The 13588-nt window shown below is 45.7% G+C and overlaps 1 protein-coding gene across 7 annotated transcripts in view; it reads right to left on the bottom strand.

Moving 5' to 3' along the window:
* Positions 1-6489, bottom strand: part of TCF20 (transcription factor 20) — a 130029-nt gene extending 123540 nt beyond the window's left edge. For all 7 annotated transcript variants that reach the window (XM_034062748.1, XM_034062743.1, XM_034062747.1 and 4 more), the window contains exon 1: positions 6247-6489. The gene's annotated coding sequence lies outside the window, so the exon portion shown is untranslated. The remainder of the gene's footprint in view (positions 1-6246) is intronic.
* Positions 6490-13588: the final 7099 nt, after the last annotated feature.

The raw sequence follows: 13588 nt of genomic DNA, 5'->3' as shown, positions 1-13588 counted from the left end.
TCCCAGGGAAAGAATGAGAGGAGCAGAGGGGAAGGGAGGGACTTGAAAATGAAGGCTGAGGGCGAGGCTTCACATTACAGCTGAACCAGGCTAAGAGTTCACTGCTGCCAAAAAAGGGGGCCCCACTTCCACCTTTCTTTCATTCCCTACCTTTCACTGCTGGGAAAACAAATCTTGCCCCTCCTGCGTGGCAGCTCTGATACTAGCCTGAACCTGGTGAGCAGGTTCAGCTCTCTGTCCCAGGAGAAAACTATTCACTTTTTTATATTTCTGGGCAAGTCAGCTTTCCCAAAGCTGAACAAGCTGGATCTGCTTAGTACCAGAGTGGGCACAAGGCAAGGAATACAGCCACAGAGCCACGACCAAGGCACATCCACCCCTCTTAGAAGCAGCAAGTGGTTAGATTGGTTCAGCCACAGTAAGAAAATCCATCCTCGCCAGTTTGAAGCTTTGATTTCACCCAGCAAGTACATCAATCAGCACAAAACAAGGGGCCAGGCTGAAAAACCTGCAACAGAAGTGCTTGCTAATAATCCTGAAACAGGGAGTTTTACCTATTATAAGGCTCTACTCACCAGTTGCATTTCTGGATGATGAAAGCAGCTGGGTAGGTAAAGAATGACACTAAAACTGAGAAGACCCAAAGCAGACAGGAATATGAGAGGTTCTGCAGGATTTCGAATCATAATTGTGCCTATTTCTAAATTGGACTCTGTTATCAAACAAGATGGCTGCCTTCATCACTGTGCTCAGAAATGTCTATTTTCATTACAAACTTAACAATTAGTTTCATGGTGCTCTTGATAAAGCATTTTTTCCCCCAGCAGCTTCTACATCATCAGATGAACAAAAATAATGCAGTTCTTTTTGATTAAAAAAAAAAAACAAACAAGCCCATTTACTCCACTGTCTTTATTCCTCTCCACCTCCTCTGCTCAATTACTAAAAGCAATTTACAGACAATAAATGTAACTTCACAGCTGCCTGTATGAAGCATTCCCTTCATTTTATAGATGAAGTTACAGGCTATATAGAAATTAATATCAGCAAGGTCTACTTCAAAGCTGGATACGCAAGAGGAACAGATGAACTCTTAAAGAATACAGATCATGCTTGTACTCTAGTAAAACCAGTAATAAAGAATTAAGGATGTTACCGACTGGATATAAATTCCTCAAATGTATCTGCTTAAATAGAGTAACAAACAAAAGCTTGCATTGAGGTCTTGCTTGGGTTTACTCTGTTATTATTAGGAACACCACCATGAGATCTCAGATTTGCCGCTCAGCATCCCATAGACCAAACATGCTCACTTTCCTAGTAAACACATGCTTAACTGCTACCCTCATGGGCTCAAAGAGGGTCTTACCAGCTGGTGCATGATCACCAGGAATCTGCAGCTAGAAACTCAGTACATAATTTTAATCCATGAAGATAAGCAAGCCAGGAGAGATTTCAACATTCTCTGCCACAGCCTCAAGGGCTTTGGCAGGGTAAGAAGGAGCAAAAATCCATGTCTGTTGTTAAAATCGCCACAGGTGACTTTGAAAAAGCACCTGGAGTAGCAACACTAAAGGGGGGGGGGGAAGGTGCAGTTTTGTGCAGGCACTCTTCTGATGATAACTGCTCCTTAAGGCTTAATAAAAATGCATGGCCAACTTTTCTTCTTCCACACATAAGCAGAGCTCAGAAATAGCACCCAAGTCTGGTTATACAATTCAGCAGGCCCAGCTTCTCCTAGGAGCAAAACACCACTGGCATGCAGGTACTCCAAAGGCTGAGTCATCTCAACAGTCCCTTCAAGGGAAAATAATCCTATTGAGAACTGGGGTGTTGGTATTGAAGACAAAAAGGAGCATTAATTTTGGCACTTCTTAATTACACTGGTCCCAATGTGTCCATTTACTACCAAACCTAACACCTGAAGGTTAGTAAAATCACCACACTCATCCATCCACCCCCAAGGTTCTTTTTAGACACCAGCCCCTCTTTGGCCAACAACTGCCTGGTCATTGCCTATACATTTTCTTATCCCTGACTAACACAAACCAGTATTTGTACAACCACAGCACTTTGAAAACTAATTTAGGATTAAGACCTTCATTTCTAGCCTGCATACAAATACCAGCCATGCTGAGACCAACAGAGCGTTGTGGACTTCTGTGCTGTGACCAGCTTAAAACCAACAGCCGTATCACGCACGCATCAAAAACAGATAGGCTTCAAAATAGACCAAAAAAATCAAGCATAACACAAAGGATTTTGACTTGTAAAATCTCTCACAAGGGGAGAGCTGATAAACACCATCACATTTCTAGCAGAACTGCCATTTTCTGCATTTTCACTGCAGCAAGTACAGATGTTTGTGCCCACTGATACTTTGTGCTCTTTTCATCCAAGCCAGCAATAGCATCATAACCTCACACTAGCCTTGAAAATGGCTCAACAGATGTAGGTGCTACAGAGAGCACCCACTCTAGCAGACGGGAATCCATGCACAGAGCACGCAACCCATGCTTCTCTTTACAGGCAAGGTCTGGGGTGTTCATGCCAACCCATCAAGCCCCAAAACTTCCCAAAAGCTACACAACAGCAGGAGGAGAAACACAACCTGAGTAATCCTGTGGTTTAAACTGGCACCCCGACCCTACAGGAGTCCAGAATTTGACTCCTACCATGACCCCAGTGCAGTGGCCCCATCCACTCCACCTGAGGGCGGGCCACAGCACGTACTTCCCCACCTCAATTCTTCCAAAAGGGATGGGCTGGGAAAGAAACCAGTGGCTCAGGCTTAGAATTTTATTTTTGAGGTTGGTAGTTCTGTTGTGGAGACTGATCCACTGATATTTTCCTAATATAAGGAACATATAAGATGCCTAGAATTTGATAGCTGCTTTTTAATTAAATTGAAATAAGTAAATCACAGCCTGTTGCCATGGAGAATGAACAGACACAGCCTCTTGACTCCAGGGCAGGATCAAGCAGGAGAGGCAGACAAGGCTGTGAAATTAAAAACACCTATTTTAAAGCAAATGGTCTTGATAATTAGCAAAAACGTGGCACAAGGAAATAATATAACCATATGGCAGGAAGTGGTTTTCAAGGTGAACTACGAAGCTGTTTTAAATAAATGAATAAACTGCTGGAGTTGCTGGGTCACTTGCACAATCATATATGCAGGATTAAATGTGATTTAAAAAAATACACTGAGAAAATAGCAATTAGCTCTTCTTTCCCTTTCCTGCCTGTAGCCTGTGTCTTTTGTTATTTTTAAGGACTTATTTTGAGTGATTAACGTTGGCACCTGTTTGCAGTTACCAGAGGGCTGTCAAAGCCTTGTGGTTCACCCTGAAGGGAAAACCAAGTTTATGGGATATAAAACCTTTTATCTGTTACTCAGTGTCATTACACAATCTTGGCCAGGTCATCAGACACTAATAATCATCCCTGAATCTGTGCAACTCTGTTATGTCTTCCATGACAAAGTGACTTTGGAGGGAATTTGCCCTCCACACACCACATATCCAGCCCTGTGCTACATCTCTCAAGAAGCGGCACAGCTCAGAGAGAATCCATCAGTGGGAGACAGCACACCCTTCAGCACAAGCTTGGCTGATGGACAAGCCTTGCACGTTCTCTTCCCAGTATGCCCAGAGCACAGGGCATCAAAACGTTCCACCCCTTTTATGACAATTCTGCTGTGCTGAGATATAAAAGGGTTGCAGCATGGGAAGTTCCTCATCACCTTTTCAAACCCAGCCAGGGCAAATCTGAACAACTGTCTTACAATTTCCAGCAAGCATGCGGCCAAAGCACATCAAATTCATGACAGCTTAAAAATACTTATTATAAATTGTACCTGATGACTCAGTTTCAAAAACGTGCTGTACATTTTTTTGAAGGGAAGGGACAGATGAACAAACTTTCACTTCAAACCTCCCATCCACTCTAGGGGACAAGCCAACTTTTTCTCCTATTTTGTGAAGACACAGATTGTCACCCGCAGTTTTCCATGGCAGCTAATGACACACATGAAACAAACTGTCAGGGTCCCAGTCTAGGCCCTTGTGACATAGCTGGTTGTATTAAAAAAGTCACATTCTAAGCCCTAATCAACAGAAGTTGAGCTGGCTATTGGCAAGTTCCAGTCTGTTCCCCACTATGACCAAGAAACACGAAGAGAGGGGTATCATAACAGGAATCTTGGAGAAAGAAGATGTTGGGGAAAAATGAGCAATTAAAACCAGCATTGTCTGCTTTCATAGTTTTGCCCTGTTTTGGAGCAATTGCTGCTTTAACTGAAGTCACAATACATAAAATTCGTGCCTTTCAATAAAAATAAACTCCAGGTCCAAGTCTGCACGAAGACATGCTTCAGCTTGAAAATTTGGTTTACCCTAAAAGACACCAAAAAGGACCCCAATGCTACTCCTTAAAAATGCTGGGGTGGGGATGGCACAGGCAGGCTAAGTAGCCTTTGAGCAGCTGACACTGACAGCAGCATCTGCCCAACCTCCTCACTCATACAACCACTTTCTTTCCAAAGCCTGCAGTGAGAGACTGTGAAACATCTCAGGACCCATTAGCTGCATGGGAAGGTGCTGCACACTCTTGTCTTTCCCTCTCCCCACACCACTTCCCTGGTGTGCAATTGTTCTCCTGCTGCTTGAATCACAGTCCTGCCCTATCACCTGAAAGCAAATGAACTGTTTCTGCCACTGTAGGCACCAGACACCCAGAGGGCAGTGGGTGGCTTGTTTCTCCTCACCTCGTAGCTTTATTTTAGTTTTGATTTAAAGAGATTTAACACAACTATCAAGGCCAGCCTAGCACCTCCCTCTGAAAGGGAACTGTGGTTTCTTCTCTGTCCCCACCAGCCAAGATAACATGCAAGGGAAGACTCCTTCCCAGAGACTCCCATTTGGACAGAGCCAAGGTTAACGGGCACCGGTGTTAAGACTCAAGCCAGGCGGCTGCTTGGCATAAGAGGGAAGATGCCAGCCGTGCCCAGGAGCAGATTATTTCCATATCATAGCAGAGAGGGCAGCAAGCCAAGAATAAGACCATGAAATAATTAAAAAAAAAAAACAAACAGCCCTCACACATAAACCATTCCCTTCACCAGCGTCACACCATGCCATACACACAAAGAGGGGAGAGCACTCGAGACTCAGTCCCCTGCCCAGGCTGCCCACAGTCCCCATTCCTATCACTTGTACCTTCCCCTTGCCAGGTCTTCCCCGACCTCCTGCCTGCTCCCATGCCACCCCAGCTCCCTGCACCCCCAGCCCACCTCCTCAGGACCCCCACAAACTGCTCCTCACCTCTACACCCCCAGCACCCAACCCAGCACCACACTCTCAGCACCCACACGTAGCAAAAACGGGGCAGAGCATTTCCCAAAGAAGAGGCTTCAGACGCCAGCCTTGCTGGGATGTTTTTCACCCACCCTGGTCTCCCACCGAGAGTTTCCAGCCATAAACCTCGGTGCGAGGTCGCTCACTCGAGGAACGTGTGGCCCATGTGCACGCCACTGTCAACAACTTCCAGTCACAGACCCGGTGGGCAAGTCCCGGCTGAGGGGCTGCCTACCAGCAGGAATTTGGCTTGGGAAAGGCAGCTCGTAAGCGGGATGGCGCCTTGACAAAAATAAAGATCACCTTAATGTGCTTTTTAACAGCCAGAAAGGTTACGATGTGCTGGTCCATACGCGGCTGGGGAGAAGGGTGGAAGACTGGGGGAGGCAATGCATAAAACCGCACGGGGTTAACTGTTTGCTCACCGTAAAAAGCGAATAACACTAAGGAATCGGAGGTTAACGACGGCTGCACATAGGAAGCCAGTCAGAACCCAGGCGAGGGTCGCGGGAAGCACCAGTGCCCTCAGCAGAGACCGCCTGCCCCCCGGCTGTGGAGGCGCCCGCCCTTCACACGCAGGGAAGGCGGCTGAGGGAGGGAAGCGAGGGCGGCGGATCCCGCTCCCCGTCGCCGAGGGGGAGCTGGGGTTACGACCGGCTTAAAAGCAAATAACCCCCCCCCCCCGATAAACGCCGCACACGCAGGGGGAAGGAACAACACAAAACTCCAAAGGTTTGGAGAAGTCACCTCAGCCCCAGAGGGTGCAGGGGAGCGAGGAGCCGAGGGGTGCCGGTTCCACCCCGCCGCCCCGCCCTTCCCGCCAGGTGGGGGGGCGCTCTCGCCCGCCAGGTAAGGCGGGCGGGCAAACACCGTAACGGCCGCCGCTTACCTGTGAGAGCCGGCCCTCAGGGTCCCATGGCAGCCCCGTCCCGCGGCGGGCAGAAGGGTTCCTGGCTCTTTGTTGCGCTGAGGGGAGCGCGTACGGATCCTGTCAGCTCATGTGACGCGACGGGCTCGATCTCCGGAGCTTTTCCTTGCTGGATTTTCCTCACCTCTCCCCCGCCCGCCCTCCGCCAGCGCTCAGAGCAGGCCCGCCGCCGGGCGCGGGTCTCAGGCCCGACCCGCTGCTGGCAGCGCGGCGGCGGCCGGGGAGGAGGAGGAGCCGCTGGCGGGGCGGGCTCCCTCGGCAGGGCCGGGCGCGGAGGAGGGCTCTGGCATCTCACAGCGCTGCCTGGAGGGGGAGGCGGCGGGGCAGGGCGCTGCCCCAGGGCCCATCGTGTGTCGGCTCCCCCCACCCCGGGTCTCGCTCTCGCCCCTGCTTCCTGAGAGGAGTTGGCGCAGCAGGCCCGTCCTCCCCCAAGGCCTCGGTGGCATCGGCCTCTGCTCCGGCCCGGCGGGCTCCACTCCGAGGCGGGAAGGCCTCACAGCCAGCCCTCCTGCTGCAGGCTCCGGCTTTTCTAGAGGAAGGGCCGCCTCACTGGTAGTGGGGTGTTGGTGGGACCACAGAGTAGGGCAGGGGATTCCCCAATCTCCTTCAGCGTGGAGTAGGAGTGGGTAAAACGGATCCCTGAACAGTGGTTTTGTTCCCCTCTGAACAGCAGAGTTCAGGGGCTTCCCCAATCTCCTTCAGCGTGGAGTAGGAGTGGGTAAAACGGATCCCTGAACAGGGTTTTGTTCCCCTACTGTTACAGCACTCGGGGCCCTGATGCATATGCCTGGCCTGCCGCTGCAGTCGGGAAAGTAAATGAAAACGTAATTACGTGCGTTCCAGTAAAAGCAAGGAAAGCCCCTCGTTTTCTGTAGAAGAAAAACAGCAGTACTGAGTCAGATCAGTATCCTGCCTCCCAGAGAGATGAACAGACAAACCCTAAGGTAGGTTGTCGGCTTCAACAAGCAGCTGTGACACTGCCCTAGAAGACCTCCCCTGTTACCTGGTGATCTGTGATCAGGCGCTTCCTCACCCACAGCCTGGGTCTTCGCATTTAACAGCTTCCAAAGCATTTTTATTAATGAATGCGGTCAGCTTTTTTTTTTTTTCTTGATCCATGTGAAATTTTCGTGTCTGCTACATCATGCAGCAAGCACCCAGCTCTCCTTTTCAGGCAGCATTTAGTCAACCTCTTCTTGTTTGCCAAGAACAAAGTGGGGGGCAGAGAGAGATCACCTTTCTGCAGCTCTTTAACGACTTGATACGCTGTTTTTCTTCACAAGCCAAGTCTGAAAATCATAATACCACTAAGCCATGCTGTATATAGGAAACATAGATGACATTTCTATCAGAAATGCAGGCAGCTCAGAAAACCTTGATTCCTTCATCAAGTACAACTGCAAATTGAATGAGCAGCTTCCCTGCTGCTCTAGTCGGTCCCAGGATTGCTCCTACACTGGCATCGGCTTTCTAGGCACCACAATTGACATTAAAAATGGCACCCTACAAGCAAGCACATACACAAGAACATACAGACCAAAAAACTCACTCTATAGAGCAGATACAATAAGACCAGCAGATGTCCAAAATGCACCAAGAAGCTGTGAGATTCAGCCAGCCCTGCAGATATTGTTGCACCTGCTCTGAGCTGCTTTATCCAGCAAGGTCACTCTTCCAGCAAAATAGATTTGAATTTGCTATGATAAAGATAACACAGCAACAACAATAATTTTAGAAAATCACTTTTCAGAGGATCAAGGTTCATTTGGTATTTGTCTAGTGCAACTGAAATTAACAAGGACTTGCAAAGACTCTGACCACATTAGTTTGCTGCAAATTTGTTTTTCTGCTTTTTGGTTTAGTCTCTGCAGTAGCATTCCTCCCACAAACACGTGCCCAGTAGCAATAATATTCCATGTTAAAAACCGCACATAAAATAATCTTTTAAATTAGTGTCTCTGAAAGATTTTTTTTCCTGTGTCTCTTCTCCTAACCTTCAGGCTCTCCCTTTCCCAGCTCATTACAGGAAGTAAATCCGCAGATGAAAACACATGAAATAGAACCAGATAGCGCCAGAGCATCAAACATGAGATACGCCAGGACCACTGCACAGACAGCATAATCAATGCCCTTCTTCCCACAGCAAAACCACCAAAATTCTTTGTTCCTGAATGTACTTGTCCCACATCTCTACAGTTCATCGCTTCATCCTGCACGTGAAATAGCCCCACAGAAACAGTGTGAATAAACCTAAAATAATTGCTGTCTTAGAAAGCGCCTACTGCCAGCCAGTAAAGGACAGAAAACCGTACTCATCATTAGAGTACCTTTTGTGAGACAGCAGCAAGTTGAGCCCCTCCATTCTTGTCCCAAAGGAGACCCACAAAATGTTCCCAAAAGATAAAGCTTGGCATTAAAACTTATAATCCCTAGACACTAAAGCTCTGGATCTAAGGGAGATGTTGCCTTCCTAGCCTGTTACAGTCTGCCTGCTGACCTCTCCCTTTGTCACCAGCACAAACAACCCTTTTCTGCAAGTGGTTCAGCAGAGCACCAGCAGCCTGTCAGTCACTTCTGCTCACACCCTTTTCCACTTTATAGGTGCTCCTTTTTTTCCTCAAGTGGTCGCATTGATTAATATAATTAGATTAAACTAAGAGCAATTGCATCTAACCTGTAGTTAGCTGGAATATTGCTGCCTTCTGTCAGATCTGATAAAGAGACCCTGAGCCCAAAAGCTTGTTTGCTTTTTCCAGCTCTACTGGTTAATCTAATAAAGGATATTACCTTTTGCCACAAATCTTGCTTTCCTAGGATCTTTAGACCATCTGCAGCTACACCACCACTTTTAGCATCTCACCTGCTTTAACCAATTCTTCCAGATTCTCTTATCTGTGAAATAGAATATGATAAAATGGATTCCCTTCTGTATTGATTCTTACACTGTTTTCATGAACACAATATCCAAGTACCTTCTAGGACTGCATCAGCTCATCTGACTAACATCTGTCACATGGAGGGCTTTTCTTTTTCTTGTTCTCTTCTTAGGAAAAAGATGCATGGAGCAAAATGGTTTGATTTTATGAGTGGGTTGTTTTTTTTTTTCCTCTCCGCTGTTCATGTTGCTTTGTGTTTATACTAGTGATAATGAGGACAGTGGCAGTTTCTGTGGTAGCTCTTGTTTCCCAGAAAAGTTAATTGCAGAGTGTTGAGCCACCCATAGAAAGAAGTCTCATGCACAAAGCAGCATTTTCATATGTCATTCCTCACCAAAGAAAAGCTACTCCATATTCTCAACATTTGGGACAGAAACTTCTTAAGGAAAGAACAGCGTTTCCTTTTCTCCAGAAAAAGAGTTTCAACCTGTGATCCTCAGTATGTGACGTTCAAACAGATTGTTGCAGATTATTAACATACAGGCCAGCACTCTATACAGTTAGTTATAAATAGGAAAAATCTGGAAACCAAAAAGAGTAGCATGCCTTTTAATTGCACTGAAGCAGATTATCATAGGACAGCTTGGAGGGAAAATGGTGGAGACAGACTATTTCACGCTAAAAAATAGAGATAATTTACTTATGTGTAAGGAATCACACTGCTGTTCCTCAAAGAGGAACCCTGAACGATCCCACGTGTCTAAAAAGGCAGTAGGTACAACATATGAGCTACTGAAAGATAGAAACTGAGGTGAAGAGAGGAATCATCTGTGCTCAAGCACTGCAAGCAGAAATACCAGAAGACCTCAGGGAGACAGTAGACAGCAGATTTAATATGTTTTTGCAATGTGATATGGCAGCAAAAATCATGCAGTTAATTTAATTTGGGGTTGTAAAGGCAGAGACCTCTTCTCAGAGATATAGGCAATAGTCCCATTTTTTAATATAGTGGTGAGACCACAGTTTGAAGATATGTTTAGTTCTGGACAACTCAGTGCTAGCTAGATGTCAACAACTTGGAGGGAAATAAAAAGAAGAGCAACATAAAATGATAAAAAAGCTGGAAGGGATTGCAGTGTGTGTAGGTTGCCCAAATAATGACTGTGAAGAGCATCATGGGAATTGCATACGAGAACTTGAGGGGTGCAGAAGCACCAGGGAATGAGAAAGACTGTTTAGGGTTGTCTGAAGGAGTATAAATGGTTTACATGTAAATTAAATTAAGCAAAGGAAACATTAATCTACAAGCCTGCAAAACAGCACCGCAGAGGAGCTTCCTATGACCTGGTTCACACAAGACTGTTTGGAGCAAGGCACATAAGAAACCTGAGTGCAGGAAGGGATTAGATTAAGACAATATGCCTTGGAACTGTTTAACTGCCCGCTGACTGGAATATCTGCAGAGCAATAGGTCTCAGCCCAGTACACAGTGGAAACCTTCCCTTCTCTACACCATTGCTGGAGACACTTGTAAACCGAAATACCCATGCTTAGTTCCAGCAGGTGACCATGGAGTGAATGCTGTATTCAGAGTGGCTGGAGGGGTGTATTGGCCACTGGGATTTTCTTGTGAGATCACTGGCTTATCATCTGGTAAGAACAGTGGTGGTGGCACTCCTGTCTTTTAATATTGGCATCATAATGTTCCCTGGATTATGCAGACCTTTGAGTAGATGTCCAGAATGGTGCTTACCTCTCCCAAGAAGTCTGTGGCATACAGCTAATTGGAAAGAAAAAAATCAGAGCCCTTATTATTCCTTAGTTAGAGGGTTTATCAAGGTAAGTCCTTTTTCTAACATAGGAAAGCTAACTTAAACTTGTACCCGTAACACCTTTATATCACTCTGTACCATATGTTCTGGCCTGCCTGTTACACAGGAAAGCAGGACCTGACAGTATAATATGTTCCTCCCAAGCAAGGGCTGGTACAGCATGCTGCTGCTCATCCTGGATCTGCTATACACACATTTCTGGGGGGGGGGGGGGGGGGGTAGGGGGGTAGGGGGAGAAAAGTAGGGCAGGGAAAGGCCATGTCTTTTCTTATTTGGTCTATATTTTTTAACAGCACCTGTTAGGGAGTCATATGCAGTGATAATTACCTGTCCAACCATACACAGAGAACACAAAGGTATAGCCCCCTGTAACTGTTAACCTAAATGGCCTTTCTCTGCATAGAAATGTCACCCATCTTCATGAAGAAAACCTTTCTGCTTACTTGTTTAAATGAAAACATGGCCTAACACAGATGAGCATACAGCAAAGTGTACTAAGGGTTGGGTTTAAGATAGTCTTGTAATGAATTGCTGAAGCATATGCTAAAATTAATTCATCACACCCCCCTAGTTTATGATGAACCTCTGACTGTTTTATTTGCACTCTGCGTAATAGCCCATCTTTCTCAGGACAACATACATTAAAAACATCCTTGTAATTTCATGTTTTTACCTTTCAGGCTGTGTTCAAAGGAAAAAAAAAAAGGAAAAAAGAAAGGAAGTGTTTTCTCCTTTCTTTTAAATGTAGCTCTTGTCTAAGTGCTAGGACAGGCACTGTCAGCTCTGAAAATTCAAGATTAATCAAACAATTAACAATTGATGTCAAGTGACTTGCCATGACTGGAAATGAGAGATGCTGCATTCATTTTAGCTCTGCAAGAACCAAAAATAGCTAACCTGATTTTTATGGACAGCAAGATTATTTTAAACCTTTTGGAGAGGAGAAAAGCAAGAGTTTCAACTCCTATTAAACTGGTTTCTTCAAATCTCCCATTGCATGTTACATATTCTTTAGCAAAGGGCCAATCTGTAGAGAGGGCCATGCTGGAAGAGCTGCTGTGCTTCATGCTCACACCCTGCCTTGACCTCAATGAGACTGAAAGCATACAGAAATCCTGAGAGGGCAAAAGCTGAGCTGAAGTTTTACTTTCTCTTCCCCTTGTGCCAGCATAGCTCTGCACTGCTTGAATAAACAACCCAACCTAGCGGGAATTACATCACCTCAAGACTGTGGTTTCCTTTAAACATTAAAAAGAATGGTAAGTATTTCCATTCACATAATTATCAGCATTATCACCTCTCTTCACACCTCCTTCTTCTCTAGCATCTAACTGTTGGGATGGTAGGGACTTCTCTGCTTCTTCTCATGAGCAGAGAATGCTTTTGAGACTCAGCTGCAGCCATTTGCTCTTCCTTGTCTAAAGCCTCTTGACAAGCTCAGGAACTTCTTCAGCAATCAGGAAGACTTTATGGGGTGGATGAGGAGCAACTCAGCACATTCACTCCATAAACATTTATTTGGAGAAATACAGCATACATATTTGGGCTTTCCATGGTATTTTGACTCTTACTGCCAAAATGGTGGATACCTCTGTAAAAGAGAACAGTGACTTCCCCTGCAGCTCTGCCACTTCAGCCAGGCAGACATGAGCCTGACTGATACTTACATGTGAAATCAAAAATTAAAGCAAAGCCCTGCAGAAACTGGGGCTGGTGACTCAGGAAGAAACTTTTTTGGTTTTCCTAAACTGTATGGAGTTCAGCAGCTCCCTATTTACCCACCTACTGGCTCTCACCTGGACAACCTGGTACAAATAAGAACATAGGAACCTGAATTGTGTTCCCGACTTCACCTCTGACACCCTGCAATTTTGGAAAAGTAGTTAAACCTCCTGAGACTGCATTAAACTCCTGAGTCTCCTTTTTTTTCCTATTTATGAAGCTGAAACGTCACACTGAGCCTTGCAAGGACTACTGGAATCTTTGATTTTAACAGCGCATGTCAGTGCCAAAAGCACCATTAGCGGTATTACAGGGCTAATTTCTTCACAAGGGAGGGAAACTCACTGTGGTACAGGTATTTTGGGTACAATTATTGCCCCTGGAAGTACTCAGATATGATTGCATAAAATTGTAAGCAGACAAATCTTTCAGATGGGATAGAAACCAGAGGCCCTGACTAGTTATTAAAAGACATAACATTTTTAAGAAGTCCATATGTTAGCTTTTCCATGTTCACCCTGTTCCAATTTGGATAATTACATTCTGACTCCTTAAAGCAGGGTGGCTGACCTGCCTGGCCATACCAGCTGTATATCCAAATCTTCATGTGGCCCAGAGCAATATGACACAACCCACATAATTCCAAGGGCTGAAAGAAAAGAGGATCTCCAGGAGAGTTCATCGAAAGACTCCCTCCCCTGAATGAGAGCAGATCCACAGCTCATAACAGTTTGGCAGCTCAGAAGCCTGGTTATTAATAGTGAAGTACCTAGTAACATACTAGTTACTAATAGTAACCTGCATTTCTATTTTATCATTAACAAAGAAAAACATTATACCGCTGACAGTATGTGGAGATTGGGCTTGCCCTAA

Source organism: Melopsittacus undulatus, chromosome 5 (genome assembly GCF_012275295.1).
Source record: "Melopsittacus undulatus isolate bMelUnd1 chromosome 5, bMelUnd1.mat.Z, whole genome shotgun sequence".
NCBI lineage: Eukaryota > Metazoa > Chordata > Aves > Psittaciformes > Psittaculidae > Melopsittacus > Melopsittacus undulatus.
This window is presented reverse-complemented; position numbering and strand designations above follow the sequence as displayed.